The following is a 15,763-nucleotide window of genomic DNA, read 5'->3' on the forward strand; positions in this document are numbered from 1 at the left end:
ATAAAACAAGGTAACTCATCTGTTAATGATTACTTCACTCATCTGAAACTTCTTTGGGATGAATTGTCTGTTTTAAGACCTACTCCTTCGTGTGAGTGTTCACCAAGGTGTGAATGTGGAAGGAAATTGGTTGAGAAAAGTAGGGATTATTTAGAAAATGATATGTTGTCTGCTTTTCTCATTGGATTGAATGAAAATTTTTCCAACACCAAGTGTCAAATAATGTTAATGAAGCCTTTGCCTGATGTTGGAGAAGCTTTTGCTATGGTCTCTCAACAAGAGAGGCAAGTAACTGATGAACAAGGAAATCTGGGAGAAAGTTTGACAGGAGCAAGTGCCTTTTTCACAAAATATGAGAACTCAAGTAAAAGACCTTTTTCTGGCCAAAAACAAAAACCAGTGTGTAGTTATTGTGGGTACACTGGACACACCATTGACAAATGCTATAAAAAGCATGGGTATCCTCCTGGCAGGAAACCAAGGAATAAGAACTCAGGGGCTGTTAATCAGGTTCAAACTGCTGTGCAAGGGGATGATTCATCTCAAACCATATCCTTTGTGCATCAAGAAGACTTCAAGAGATTTCTGGAATTTATGAAGTATGAGAAAGCCAACAATAGTTCTCCTCTCGATGATAATTCTATTTATTCCCCCCAAGCCAATGCCATAGCAGCAAGTTTTATTCCAGATAGCAGATCGGAAGGTAAATCTATTAATCCTGTCTGTAACCTGGTTAGTTCTAATTCCTTATGGATTCTGGATAGTGGTGCAACACACCACATTGTCTGCAATATGAATTTGTTGCACAATCCCAAAGAAGTTAAGGGGGTCCTTGTTGATTTACCCAATGGAAATCAGGCTCAAGTTTCCCATATTGGGACTGCTCAATTGTCTGCTGACATGGTACTCTTGAATGTGTTGTGTGTGCCTATCTTTCATTAAAACTTAATCTCCTTGGGTGAGCTTACCTCAAGATCACAGTGTCACATATTATTCCACTCTAATCAGTGTATTATACAGGATCAACACCATGGGAAGATGATTGGTATGGCTGAATTGAAGAAGGGCCTCTATTAACTTATTTTTCCTGTTTTCAATTCTTGTAAACCTACTGTTAATATGTGTGGCCATTGGCATGCTAGGTTAGGTCACCCTTTTGAGGGGAAAGTTAGAATTCTGCACACAAGTTAGATAATAACATTTGTAATGACAAGCCAAGTGCTTGTGAATATTGTCACTATGCAAAGCAAAGAAGACTCCATTTTCAATATAGTTCTTCTGCTTCTACAAGTTTCTTTGATCTTATCCATGCTGATATATGGGGACCTTATCACACCCCCACAGTTTATGGTCATCAATACTTTCTAACTTTGGTAGATGATTTTAGTATAGCAACCTGGATTTATCTAATGAGGAAGAAAAGTGAAGTCAGACAAATTTTGCAGATCTTTTGTGCATGAACTGGCTAATACACAATTTGGAAGGCAATTTAAGTGCATAAGGTCAGATAATGGCAAGGAATTTTCCATGACAGAATTTTTCCAAAGCAAAAGGATTTTACACCAAAGATCTTGTGTCAACACTCCTCAACAAAATTGTGTTGTTGAGAGGAAACATGGTCATATTCTAGCTGTGGCAAGGGCTTTAAAATTTCAAGCAAATCTACCTGAAAATCTCTGGGGTGACTGTATATTGCATGCAGTTTATATAATTAATAGGCTCCCATTAGCAGCCTTGGGAAATAGAATCCCTTATCAGGTTTTGTTTAATAAGATTCCCCAGTAACAACATCTTAAAATTCTTGGCTATTTGGCCTTTGCTGTTATTCCCAGCTGCCATAGAGATAAGTTGTCACCAAGAGCTAAGAAATGCATCTTTTTAGGCTTTGCCAATGGAGTGAAAGGATATAAACTTCTTGATCTACAAACTAAAGAGGTTTTTCTGTCTAGGGATGTATGCTTCTATGAGAATATATTTCCCTTTCAGGTCTCAAATAGCAAACAGTCAACTGATTTGGTTCTACCATCTGAAAGAACATCCAGCCTAGATTATGATGAACAACCATCTGAAGTCTGGACACCAGCTGATGCTCATGTTCAAGATCACATTGAAAATCACTCATAGCCAGAATCACCAACTTCAGACCAACACATAGAGCCTGCAGAACCGGTGCATATACCACAGCCCAGGAGATCAAATAGAACAAGGGTACCCCCTGCATATCTAACTGACTATACTTGTCAAAATGCAGCTGTCAGAAGAACATCCCCACATGACATTTCCAAAGTTCTTTCCTATGATAACCTGTCACAAGGTTTCAGAGTCTTCAATATTAATGCTTTGCAAGCCAAAGAACCAAAGAACTATAATGAAGCCATCAAAGAAGAGTGTTGGAGAAAGGCCATGGAAGGTGAGATTAAATCTTTACAAGCCAACAATACCTGGGTAGTCACAGACCTACCCCCAAATAAAGAGCCTATAGGGTGCAGATGGGTGTACAAGACTAAACTTAAAGCTGATGGGACCATAGAAAGACACAATGCCAGATTGGTTGCTAAGGGATACACTCAAACCCCTGGGGTAGATTATCTGGACACCTTTAGTCCAGTAGCCAAGATCACTACCATCAGAATGTTACTTGCAGTTGTCGCAATAAAAGGATGGGCTCTTCCTCAGTTAGATGTCAATAATGCTTTTCTACATGGGGACTTAAATGAGGATGTCTACATGAAATTACCACATGGCTTCACCCCTCTAAAGTCTGGACAGGTATGCAAATTGATAAAATCCCTCTGTGGTCTTAAACAAGCTAGTAGACAGTGGAATCTCAAACTAACTCAGGAATTGGTGAACATGGGTTTCAAACAAGCCACATCTGATTCATCCTTATTCATTAGAGAAAAAGGGGACAGTTTTGTAGCTCTTCTGATTTATGTTGATGATGTTGTGGTTACAAGTCCTGACATGCAACAAGTCCAGCAGATTAAGAAATATTTGGATGATGTGTTACATATCAAAGACCTAGAGTCACTAAGGTTTTTCTTAGGGCTGGAAATTGCAAGGACCAATAAAGGTATCTCCATGACACAAAGAAAGTATGCCTTGGAACTTCTTGAAGAAACAAAATTCTCTCTATGTAAACCAGCAAAAACTCCCATGGTCACATCTGTTACGTTCAGCAAAACTACTGGAGAAAGGTTAGAAGATGCCACTCAATACAGGAGGCTGATAGGAAAGATACTCTATCTCACCATCACAAGACCTGACATTAGTTATGCTACTCAACAATTGTCTCAATTCTTAGATTGCCCTACCAACATACATATGCAGGCAGCTCACAGGGTTCTAAGATATATTAAAGCCTCCCCAGGTCAAGGTCTTTTCTTCTCAACAAATTCTTCCCTGCAGCTAAAGGGGTTCACTGACTCTGACTGGGCAGCATGCCCAGACACTAGAAGATCTATCACAGGTTTTTGTACCTTCCTTGGCACATCCTTGGTCTCATGGAAGTCCAAGAAACAAGTCACTATATCAAGGAGTTCATCAGAGGCAGAATATAGGGTCTTAGCCACTGCAGCTTGTGAGATCCAGTGGTTAGTTTACATTCTGCAAGATTTGGGAATATCTGATTGTTCCCCAGATACCTTGTATTGTGACAGCATATCAGCTATAGCTATAGCAGAAAATCCTGTGCTTCATTAGAGAACAAAACACATAGAGATAGATTGCCATTTAGTAAGGGAGAAGCTGCAAAGAGGGGTGTCGAAGCTTCTTCATGTCTCTACAACTAGTCAGCTAGCAGATGTATTTACAAAGCCACATGCCCAGACTTCCTTCTATGGTCTGATCTCCAAGCTGAATTTACATAGCTTGTATAATCCAGCTTGCGGGGGGGGGGGGGGGGGGGGGGGAGTGTTAACACATACAGGAGGTTCATACAAACAAGCAAGTGGAAATAATAAAGATCAGCCAGTTAGCTCATTAGCAGTTAGTTAGGCTTGTTATGAAGCAGTTAGTTTGTTTCATCTCTAACTTCTTTTCCCCCTTATCATGGCTAAGCAAGAAACAGAATTCAATCTCTCTAAGTACTGCAGAGGCAGAATATATAGCAGCTGGAGGATGTTGCACTTAGTTGGTCTGGATGAAGCAAATGCTTCTAGATTATGGCCTCACACAAAGGACTATGACACTCTACTGTGACAATGTCAGTGCAATAAATATTTCAAAGAACCCAGTTCAACATTCCAGAACGAAGCATATTGATATAAGGCATCACTATATCAGAGACTTGGTAGAATCAAAGGAGATAGAGTTGGAATATATTCAAACAGATAAGCAATTGGCTGACATACTGACTAAGCCTCTGGACGCAAATCGGTTTGAGATTCTCAGATCTGCTCTGGGAATCTGCAGGATTGATCAATAAGGCAGAATAATAATACAGAAGGAGAGTGTATGGTGGTCTCAATCATGGGTCAATATTACATCTTTGACTTCCTTTTTAATCTCTCTTCTGTTTATGTTAAGATAATATCTTAACCTTGGTTACCAAAATTAATTCTTCTTTTCAAAATTCAAATCTTCCGTTTAATCCCTAAAAAGGAGCTATACCGTTGCGTCAATCACATCAACTGCATGCATTCTGACAGCCGCATTAAATAGTGTTCATCACCCTTGGGATTATATATTTGATCGGGTCTATTTTGATGGAAGAAGAGTCCTAAATACTACTTTCCTCACTGTTATTTGCTTACTGATCCTCCACCTAGGGTTTCTCTCATTTCATTCCCAAATCACACAACTATGGCAGATGCAGTGAGAAATATTATCATCAAGCTGGGAAGGAAACTCCATTCACCAGAAACAGCTACGAAGCATGTAAAAACTCTTCTCCAACTCGCAATGAAAAAGAAGTTGAAGCTTGACTCTTCTCTCCTCAACAAAATCATAGTCACAGTGATTTCAGACTACCCGGAGTTCTATGCGGATTGGTCAGACGATGATACAAGTGATCTTTTGATGTTGGCCTCAGAAGCGAGTGATGATGTTAGCCCTGCGTCCATTCCTGAGCCTGAAGATGGAAACCGTGATGGGGCTTTCCTCCAATATTTTACCCAAAGGGCTCTAGAATCCGAAGAAGTCTCGCGTCGACGGGCAGTAGCTCAACCTATCTATCTTTAAGCTGCACATAACGAAGCCAAACATCGTCTTGAGATTCTTTGTAACAGGTCTAATACTTCTGAAACTCCTATTGAGATTTCTCATGATAAGCCTGATGATTTAATTTCTGATGATATTGAGTCTGCTCTGCCCATTGCACAATCTGATAATGAGAATGCTTTACTGTCTACGAAATCCTCTGTGTCTGATGATCCTCATAGTTTATTTTCTGAAAAAATTGAGTCTACAAAAGTTTCCCTTGACAGTGAGTCTGAAGAAGAAGTTCAACAATCTTATAAGGTAGAAAATTTGAGTCTGGTTGTTTACTATGCTGATATTGCGCGATCTGCAATTTCTGTTGTGCCTGTATCTGATGCTGCTAAGTCACCGATTGAAGTTTGCCCGGTTGATGTTTCTCCTAAGTTGTCTATTGAACTTGAAGCTGTCAAACCTACAAGCCCTCGTCCCTCTGATTCGATTGATGGAGTTCCAGTTTATACATCCTCTACCTTGGCTGAAAGTCTTGACCACATCCGACATTTTGCGGGTTTACCCTCTACCTCTGTACCTGAACCATATAGAGTTATCCACCCTGATGATCTCTCTATGCAGATAGACAGTGATGATGAGAAAATCCTAGCTGAGGTTTATGATCCACAAGCCCCATTGTCTGGTTCCCCTAGATCCCTCACAGTGGAAAAGACAGCACATCCAGACTCCACCACATTCAAGATTAAGGAAGTTTCCAAGCTACTTGCATCTTCATCTGCCCCAGTGTCTGAGACAAGTAATTCGGTTTCTCCAAGTCCTACTGATCATTCTCCTGCTAGAGAGACAAGGAAATCTAAGCGCAAAGGCACTCCAGAAAAAGTGTCTGTGGAAACTGGTGATGACAATCTTGATTCTGTTCAACCAGAGAAGAGACGAAGATCAGCTGAGTCGGTTAAGGCTGAAAGTGACCCACATGTCCAATAGGTGTTTAAAACCCTGAGATCATCAGTCAAGAATAAGGCCCCTGCGACTGTTTCCACCACTGCTCCCAGAAAAATGAAAGCTTCTACAAGGTCAAGAGCAAGGAGTGTCACTCCTGATGTTCAAGCTGCTTCTAACAGTCCTGACACCACTATTTACAAGCACAGTTTGTTTTTGCTACAGCTCAAGACAAATGGTCGACTATGGTGCGACGTGAACTCATTGTTCAGCGATCAGTTGATGAGAATCAGTTAAATTCTGTTTGTGATGTTTTACCCTTGCTGAGTGAGGTTGGCCTCATGAAGACTGTAACCTCAATTTGCCCCTACTTGAAGCTGCTGACCTACGAGTTTTACTGTAATCTGAATGAAGAAATTGACAACCTTACGGGGACCCGGTGCATGCAGATTTTCATCAGAGGAAAGTGGTATGTTTTCGGTCCAGACATGATTAATGACTACTATGGCTTGAAGGCTGTTGATGAAGAAGAGATTACGGACTGGGATTTAGTTGCACGCACTCTCACTGGTGGTCAGTCTCCAGTATGGCCTACAGGTGATCCTGACACCTTGTCAAGCTCGGTGGTCACCTCTAAGTATGTTATCCTACACCGTATTGCGCTGCACAATTGGCTTCCATCTGCACACTTTCATACTGTAGGCAAGCAACTGGCTGCGCTTCTATTCAGAATCGGCACCAAGATGAGCATTGATCTGGGAAAATGGATATTCTATCATATCTCACCCTCATTCATCCAAGGAAACAGAAGGTAAGACTGCCTTATCCAAATCTCATTTATGGCATTCTGACGTCGCAAGGCCTGGTACCTATGCCAAGCGAGATTATCACTCCATCTCTGCTCTATATTGTTGATCCGCGTCTATTGATCGGCAAGCATATCCGGGATGTTACACCAGTTCTTGCTCCATCATCATCTGAAGCTTGTCCTAATGTTGACGACTCGCCACATGCTAGAGATGTGCAGCTATCCCTCCGTCTGAAGGCTCGTGTGTCTGAGCTTGAAACCGTGAATGGCATTATCACGAATCAGCTGAATGCAGCCCGTACTGAACTTGCCACTGCTCTGCTTCGTCTGAGCTTGACTGAGTCTGCTGCTGCTGAGAATGTGAAGTCTGATAGTGAAGGTCCGAATGCTTAAATGTTCATTTGTCTATCTTTGGCAAAAAGGGGGAGTGCCTAAACTCAAGGGGAGTTTTTTTTTTTTTTTTTTTTTTTGTGTTAACTGTTCGTATCTTCTGGCCCTGTCTGGGCGTGTGTTTGTGATGGCCCCATGCTTTGTGAAGAATGTTACTTGTTTTTGTCCAGCACGACTTGTGTGCTGTGTTATTTCTATTATGGGTTGTAATTCAGACTTATGTCCTTTATGCGACAGTTATCTTCCTTTTTATCCCTAGTTTATTGGTTTATCTTAGTCGAGTTGTTTTACCAAATAATAGCCAATGGGGGAGTTTGTTAGTGTTTTAATTTTCTCCAAAAAAAAACCCCAACATATAATTGGCAATATTATTATGGCAAACTAAGATAGGGTTTAGCTTGGTGTCTGTTTGTTATTACAGAAGACTGATTGATCAGGTTCATCAACAGACGCAATGACACTGAAGATCTGATAAAGGAAGATGTTTCCAAAATGCTGAACGCGTTTTGAGAAAACAGTTTTGGAAAGATAATCAGCAGATCTGTTTTGGAAGGTATGGACCGAATCTTTAAGATTACATTCTTCACAATATGTCCTACCATCTACAATCAAAGATATTTTTGGAGAGTGTTCTTACCAAGGAAGTATAAGTATCCTTATTCGGTCAAGAATTAGGGTTACGGTTTTAAGAAGAAGAAAACACTCCATGCTACACAGAGAATCATATCTTTGATTATCATGCCTCTTCTCAAGAATATAAGTTCTTGGTAATTATGATGAAGAACTTGAGAAGAACTATCGTTGCTTAAATGAAAGGACGCGAAGATCACTCAGTTGTGGGCACAACGTGGGACTGCGTCATTGAAGCGGACTGCATCAGAGTTAGCTCTCCAATTGAAGGGATTTCATTGGACTTCTGCACGCGTGGCTCTCTGCCTTCAACAATCCACTAAACCTTTGTAGACTGGGTACATACCTTGTGTGGGGCACTTGGGTGAGATAGTTGTTTCTCTACCTTTGTACATTGGATTATGAGTTAGTGGATTGGACGCCTTGGTGATCGTCCCCCAGATGTAGATACACACTGTATCGAATTGGGTAAACATCGTATGTGTTGTTTTATTATCTGCTCTATGTTTTCCTCTACAAACATCTCTACAATCTAACTAACTGACGAACAATTCACGTTTCCGATTCAGTCAGTCCAATCCATCAGTTGATTATCTCTAATAATAATCTTAAAATGAGAAAATGCAAAATTACATGGCCAAAATCACACTTTGAAAGTTTCGCATAAAGTTGATGTTGGCAGAGCGTTTCCAAAACAACGGTGAGATGGTGAATATGGTCAAAAAGAGAACGACTGTAAACCAGAATATCATCTATAAAGACTAACACAAACTTTCGTAGATATGGGTGGAAGACCGAATTCATAGTTTCTTGGAAGGTAGCTGGTGCGTTAGTAAGGCCGAAAGGCATCACAAGGAATTCATAGTGACCCTCGTGAGTTCTGAACGCAGTCTTTGGAATGTCCGGGGGATGAACTCGGATTTGGAAATACCCACTACGCAAATACAACTTGGAAAATATGACCGCACCATGCAGTTCATCGAGCAACTCATCTACCGTTGGCATAGGAAACCGGTCTTTGACAGTGATAGCGTTGAGAGCTCGATAGTCCACGCAGAATCTCTAGGACCCATCCTTCTTTCGGACTAACAAGACTGGTGACGAAAAATGACTGGTAGAGGGTTGAATGATATGATCTCGTAGCATTTCCTGGACAAGTCTCTCAATTTCATTTTTCTGAAAATGAGGGTAGCGGTATGGCTTGACGTTCACCGGAGCCGCTTGAGGTAAAAGGGTAATTTTGAGGTTTAGCACTCGGCTCGGAGGAAGGCCGTTTGGGACGCTAAAAACATCCGGAAACTGGTTGAGGAGTTCTTGTATAGTGGGGTGAGGGTGGTCGAGAGGATCTGTGGGAGGACAAGTGGGTATTAGATTTAACAAGTAGCAGTGGGCTATAGCGTTGGTTTGGCGAAGGCGTGTCAATTGGTGGCTGGAGATTGGCACAGCATTAGGTGTTGAAAGTCCTACCAGTTTAATAGGCTTCCAGGCGTATTCAAATTCCATCATTAGGTTTTTGTGGTCTGTTACCACCTTGCCCAGACCTTCTAGCCATTGGACACCCAAAATGGCATCAGCTCCAGAAAACTCCAATATATGGAAGTTTGCGACAAAGTCTCCTCCTTGCATACGAAATTGCACATTCCAGCATATACCGTCACTATGGAGTTTTTCGCCATTGCCCACTGCGACAGAGAAGCAAGTGGTTTCATCAATGGGTAAGTGAAGGAACCGTGCAATCCTTGGTTGGAGGTAATTATTATGCGAGCTCCCTGTATCAACAAGGACGCTGAAGGACTCAAGTTGACATTTGTGAGAACTCTTATAACATGGGAAGCCATGAGTATTATTAGTATGCTGCCCAAACTGGAGGTACTTAAGCTCAAAAACTTTGCGTGTGTGGGAAAAGAGTGGGAACTAATTGGAGAAGGTGACTTCCCAAAGTTAAAAGTCTTGCTCATTTCTCGAACGCTTACTCTTAAGAAATTGCTTTGAGTTGAAAGAGATGCCAGAGTGGATTGGAGATATCATCACACTCCAGTTAATTCAGTTGGAGTATTGCTGCGCTTCCCTTGTGGGTTCTGCTTAGAGGATTAAAAAAGAGCAACATGACAACTACGGATATGATATAGAAGTTAAAGACTCCAATACTCAACGAGGTTTGTATAATTAATCTCAACTAACGTCTTAATTTTTTATCTTAATTAAACTCCAATTAGTTTCGATAATTAATTTTTATGATTAAATACTAGATGAGGACCATGCTAAAGAAGAAGATTGTTCCAACGAACAGACCTGTGAAGTTGAAAGCGTCTGCCATGGTTTGACAGTAAGTTAGCTCTTCTGATCTCTGTGTATCCATTGAATAAATGTATCTCATATCATAGTTGTTAATTAGCAGTATTTGCTACAGCACACTTTAAAGCTTTATATGTTATGAAGTTTTAATTATGTGGCCATTATTTAGTAGTGGTTTGTTATTCTTGGTTTGTAGGAGAATATATATTTGTATTATATTAAACAATGATGGGATGAATATTTAATTTTTGAAAGTCATGGATCAATATTGTTAGTGCCACAATACCCGTGGGACTAAAAGTGAACAAATCTTTTAATTATCTTACACAATATATTTTGTGCAGAGCCTTTGGTTTGAAGCAAGGAAGCTAAGGATCAGCTGGGGTCATAATCCTACGTATTGGATTTGGACTTCTGACTTGGGCACCGAGTATGGAATGTAATTTTAATTAACTATAATATTATGGAAGGATTGCATGTATTGTTCAATTTCTCTATTATATATATGTATGTATGTATTGTATAATGTAACTTTGGTTAATTGTGTATAGGCATGAGGTTGCGAAGCTAGAGAAAGTTAGCGCATTCGATATCGGATTATCGTTTGACATTCGGTACTTATATAAGATGAGTTGTTATTTTGCGTATCTTGTGTTCAAGCTTGAAGAGAGTGGAACCTTTCAAGATGTTTATACAGCATTGGCAGCTGTGAGATATGAGAAGGACAACGCCAGATACGGCTGGATGCACAAACAAAATTGGCACACTAATACATATGTATATCCGGAGAAGATGGAAAGTGTAAGAGTGGAGGGAGGAAATCATAATATTATTACGGCATGGAAACTAATCTCTATATTAGTGTAAGAGTGGAGGGAACAAAATTGGCACACGAATTCGTTCTCTCTCTCTCTATATATATATATATATATATATATATAACATAATAATAATAATAATAATAATAATAATAATAATTAGCTCTGATCTTTTGATCAAATAAATGACTATTAAATATTAATAAGTACAATAACTTATATTTCTCATCCAATTATATATGATGTCTCTGGGTCTCCTTCAATTTTTGTTCTTCGATTCCTCCTCCATCCTATATATGCTTGAATTTTGAGGCAATTTATATATACATATCATACTCTCAGGTCTCTCTAGCAAAGACAAAGTCTTATGAAGATTGCGGTTAGTTTCCCAATAGTCGTTCTGATGGGTGGATGGAAATCAAGCTCGGAAACTTTCATGTGTGTAATGGGAATGAGGGTGACATTCAATTACGACTGTGGCATACATCAAATCAAAAGTGGAAGACTGGTTTTGTTGTTAGGGGCATTGAAATTCGACCAGTAAACTAAGGATTGTTTTTTGCATTTCTATTTCGGTTTATTGTTAGTTTGTCTATGTCTGTTGTAATACTTGTGTGGATGCTCTAAGTGGCCAGGATGTATGTTTACAATTTTTAAAAGCTTGCATGTTACTCTAAGTGGCTCATGTCCTGGCTAAGAAAGCTTTATGTTATGAGGGGGAGGGGAGGATTGACTGATGCGATTCCTCCTGTTTTCCTTTCTGCTTTTATGTGTAATTCTGTTATGGTGATTTATTTAATATAAGGCTGTGTTTGGAAACTCGGAAAATGACTTCTGGAAGTCATTTTCTGAGTTTTTGGTGTTTGGCTACACCTAGAAAATCCAGTCAACGGAATCCATTTTCCGTTGACTAGGGAAAATGAGCCCAATTTGGCGGAAAATGACTTCCGCCAAATTTGGGCGGAAGTCGTTTTCCGCCTTTCTCTTTCAATTTTTTTTTTTCTTTAAATCTGGCGGAACTGTTCCGCCAGAAACCAGAGCTATGGTTTCCGGCGGAACTGGTTTCCGCCAGAAACCATACCTTATGGTTTCTGGCGGAAACCATGGCTATGGTTTCCGGCGGAACTGGGTTCCGCCGGAAATCAAAATTTTGTTTTTTTTTGTTTTTTTTGTTTTTTTTTTTTTTAAAGATTTAAAATGAATTTTTAATTTAAAATAAAATAATTAAAATATTTAATAATACCATTCTACTCATTTTCCATAAAATGTACCAAACACACCAAAACAGTTTTCCAAATGTAACCAAACACTGGAAACGGAAAATGTTTTCCGGAAAATGACTCATTTTCCAGAAATCATTTTCCAGAAGTCATTTTCCTGCTTTCCAAACGGACCCTAAGTGAAGTTCTTGGTTTTCAATAAAAAGCTTGTTGACTTTGAATAGGTATAGATGTGAGTGTTGAATTTGTCTCATATAAGGAATATGAGTTTGTCTCATATAAGAAATGCTTATAAATACATTTGTTATATTTCTTGGTGTAGATTACCATTACAATTAATAAAATAATAGTTACACTCATGTGGATTGTCGAACAACATAAATCTTGTTTTCATTACTATATGTCATTACTATTGTTGCTTGTTCTTGTTAACCTTAGCAAATTGGCATCAAATCACTATTGAGATGACCAGTAAGTGTGAAATTCGAGGAGTCAAAATTTGATGGTATATGAAATTTTAGGTTATGGCAGTGTAGGGTTAAAGATTGGTTGGCATAGCAAGGTCTTCTAAATACCTTGAAAGAAGAAAAATTAGACCAACTAATCTAGGAAAGGCTGATTGGGCGATTTGAAGTAAAGAAATTTGGGATAAATTAGAGATTTAATTAGTTATTCATTGAAAAATCTTTGACACATAAATTGTATGTAAAGAAAAGACTTATGGGTCGGGCTGTCAAAGTGGACCGAAGCCCGCAAGTTAAGGCTTCAACAAAAATGGCCCGCGAAAGAGCGTGCCTAACGGGCCTGGCCTGCTAAGACTCGCGGCCCGTGCAGGTTAGCCATCGCAGGCTGCGGGCCAGGCTACATTTAACTTATATTCCTCATCCAATTATATATGATGTCTTTGGGTCTCCTTTAATTTTTATTCTTCGATTCCTCCTCCATCCTATATATGCTTGAATTCTGAGGCAAAGTATATATACATATCATACTCTCAGGTCTCCCTAGCAAAGACAAAGTCTTGTGGAGATTGCAGTCAGTTTCCCCGTAGTCGTTCTAATGGGTGGATGGAAATCAAGCTCGGAGACTTTTACGTTTGTAATGGTAATGATGGTGAGATTCAATTACGACTGTGGCATACATCAAATCAGATGTGGAAGTCTGGTTTTGTTGTTAGGGGCGTTGAAATTCAACCAGCAAACTAAGGATTGCTTTTTTCATTTTTATTTCGGTTTGTTTTAGTCTATGTGTGTTGTAATATATACTTGTGTTGATGCTCTAATTGGCTGGGATGTATTTTTACAATTGATGAAATGAATTCCAGAAGTTGGGTCAGGAGATCGAGTTAATCAATTTTTTGACTGCTGCCAAATCATAGATGAACATAAAATGGGATTTGTCAGTGAAAGTAGATTTTAGTGGTGATGTTTTAGTGAGTGTCGTCCTCTAGGAATGGCTATAAGGGAATTGAGTGGAGAGGGGTTAAACACAAGATTATTAAGTGTTTGAAAGCTAACAAAAATGGAATATTCGTTTGCATAGAGACAATTTTAAAACAACTAAATGATTAAGTAGTGGACAACGATAAAAGAGAGGACTTGGATTAAATAGCATTGTACAAATGCTTCTTAGTGTTCTAAATTCTAAGGCAAACAAAGATCAATAATGAAAGTGAAGGCGTTTAGCAAGTGCCAATGTCATTCTCATGGTCATTGGGCTATCACCTAAGTTCTAATTCCATTCTCATGGCAAATAGACTAGATGAGGCAATTAATCAAATATCTTGTGTGCTCTATCGCTTCCAACTCCCCTTTCTCAAGAGTGAGTTAGAATTGTGATAGGTTTGGCTATGGTGAATCCCTATTCTCATAGGTGAAGCACCAAATCTAAAATCTCCTTACAAAGTTGGGCCCTAACCAAGCATGAGTCAAAACATTTTACCAAATTCACAATCAAATTCAATCTAAAGATATTGCATGCCCTAGGTTTTCCAATTTAATTCATGTTGACATTCATACAAAGCAATTCAATCTAAATCCCTAACTAGTTTAACTACTCATAATGAAATTTATAAACTAAAAGCAATTAAAGAAATGAACAATAAATTCAAACTACAAATTATGTGAAATGTAAAAGTAAGAAATTGAGAACTTAACTTGATAGAACTTGTAGAATGTAAATCTGAAACTAAAAGTGAAAGTCGCAATTACATACGTTAATCTCCCTCTAAATCTTCTCCAAAAGATGATGGAATACAATGGATTTTTTTTTTCTAAAGGGTTTGGATGGAGAGAAGATGTAGAGGGGGATTGGAAATTGAATCATAGATGAAAATAATGCCTAAAGATACCTTATACTTTTGGAATCGCGTCCTTTTAACAGCTTCTAGAATGTCGGGTCACGATGGAGGTCATGGCGTGAACTTCATCGTGACTAGGCTTAAGCCTCGTAGGTCTCTGCTGGTCACGGTCAACGTCACACCGTGACCGCCACAGTGACCAGCATCTCTGGTTTCTAGACCATTGTCACATTGTAAACGTTCGAACTAGCCTTTGTAGTTTTCATGAAAGTTGTAGCTCTCTGAGTTTCCTTTCTAATGCCACTTGAATCACGCTATTTGGACACTCCTAACTTGAGATATGCTCAAATTACCAAGACTTCGACTGACAGAAAAAAGTACAAAGCAGAATGGTGTCACGCTGACAATCACGGCGTGACCACCAGCATGACCCATGTTTTTAACTTCAAAATGCATATTTCTTCATCTCCTTTGTTCTTTTGGGTCCTCGAGTCATGTCATAATACTTTTACTTGCTTTATTTCATTTTCTTGACCTCTAATGACTCCCGAAACTTGCCTTTCTGTCAAGATGACTTCAAAACACAACCAATTGAGCTCCAATTTACATGAAGTTACAACCAATGCCTCCAAATAACCTAAATGACACAAAGGAATCAAATATTCACATACTTATCAAGCTTGTTGGCCCTACAACATTACTAAGAACCTATGAGTGTGTTCGATGGTATGATGAAGCATTGTTTACTAATGATCCCTCGTTGAGACAGACCTATGTGAACAAGAATACGGTTGCTAAACCAGTACATACCCAAAAAACTAGGAGTAGTGGCCACTGATCTTAACAAACTCTCTAATAATAATAATAATAATAATAATAATAATAATAATAATAATAATAATAATAGTAATAATTATAGTAATAATAGTAGTAATAATAGTAGTAGTAATAATAACAATAATAACAATAATAATAATAATAATAATAATAATAATAATAATAATAATAATAATAATAATAATAATAATAATAATAATAGAAGAGTAAATCCTAGAAATATGGAGATGAACAGACTCCGGGATCAGGGTTTACACTTCCATTGCAGAGAGAAAGATGGCAACCGAGCCAGAAATGTAGAGAAAGAGCTCTTAATTGTATAAATGGAGTCTCGGATGTGAATGAATTGGAAGAGGATGAAGAAAGGGAAATGGAC

General features: G+C 38.9%; 1 long non-coding RNA gene across 1 annotated transcript; it reads left to right on the forward strand.

Moving 5' to 3' along the window:
• The first annotated feature begins 9,873 nt into the window (after positions 1-9,873).
• On the forward strand, positions 9,874-10,960 carry LOC109169317. The gene is made up of 4 exons (XR_002052211.1): positions 9,874-10,074; positions 10,168-10,244; positions 10,558-10,643; positions 10,765-10,960. It is a non-coding gene; the product is annotated as an uncharacterized LOC109169317 (long non-coding RNA).
• Positions 10,961-15,763: the final 4,803 nt, after the last annotated feature.

This window comes from Ipomoea nil, unplaced genomic scaffold (assembly GCF_001879475.1).
Source record: "Ipomoea nil cultivar Tokyo-kokei standard unplaced genomic scaffold, Asagao_1.1 scaffold3314, whole genome shotgun sequence".
Lineage (NCBI taxonomy): Eukaryota > Viridiplantae > Streptophyta > Magnoliopsida > Solanales > Convolvulaceae > Ipomoea > Ipomoea nil.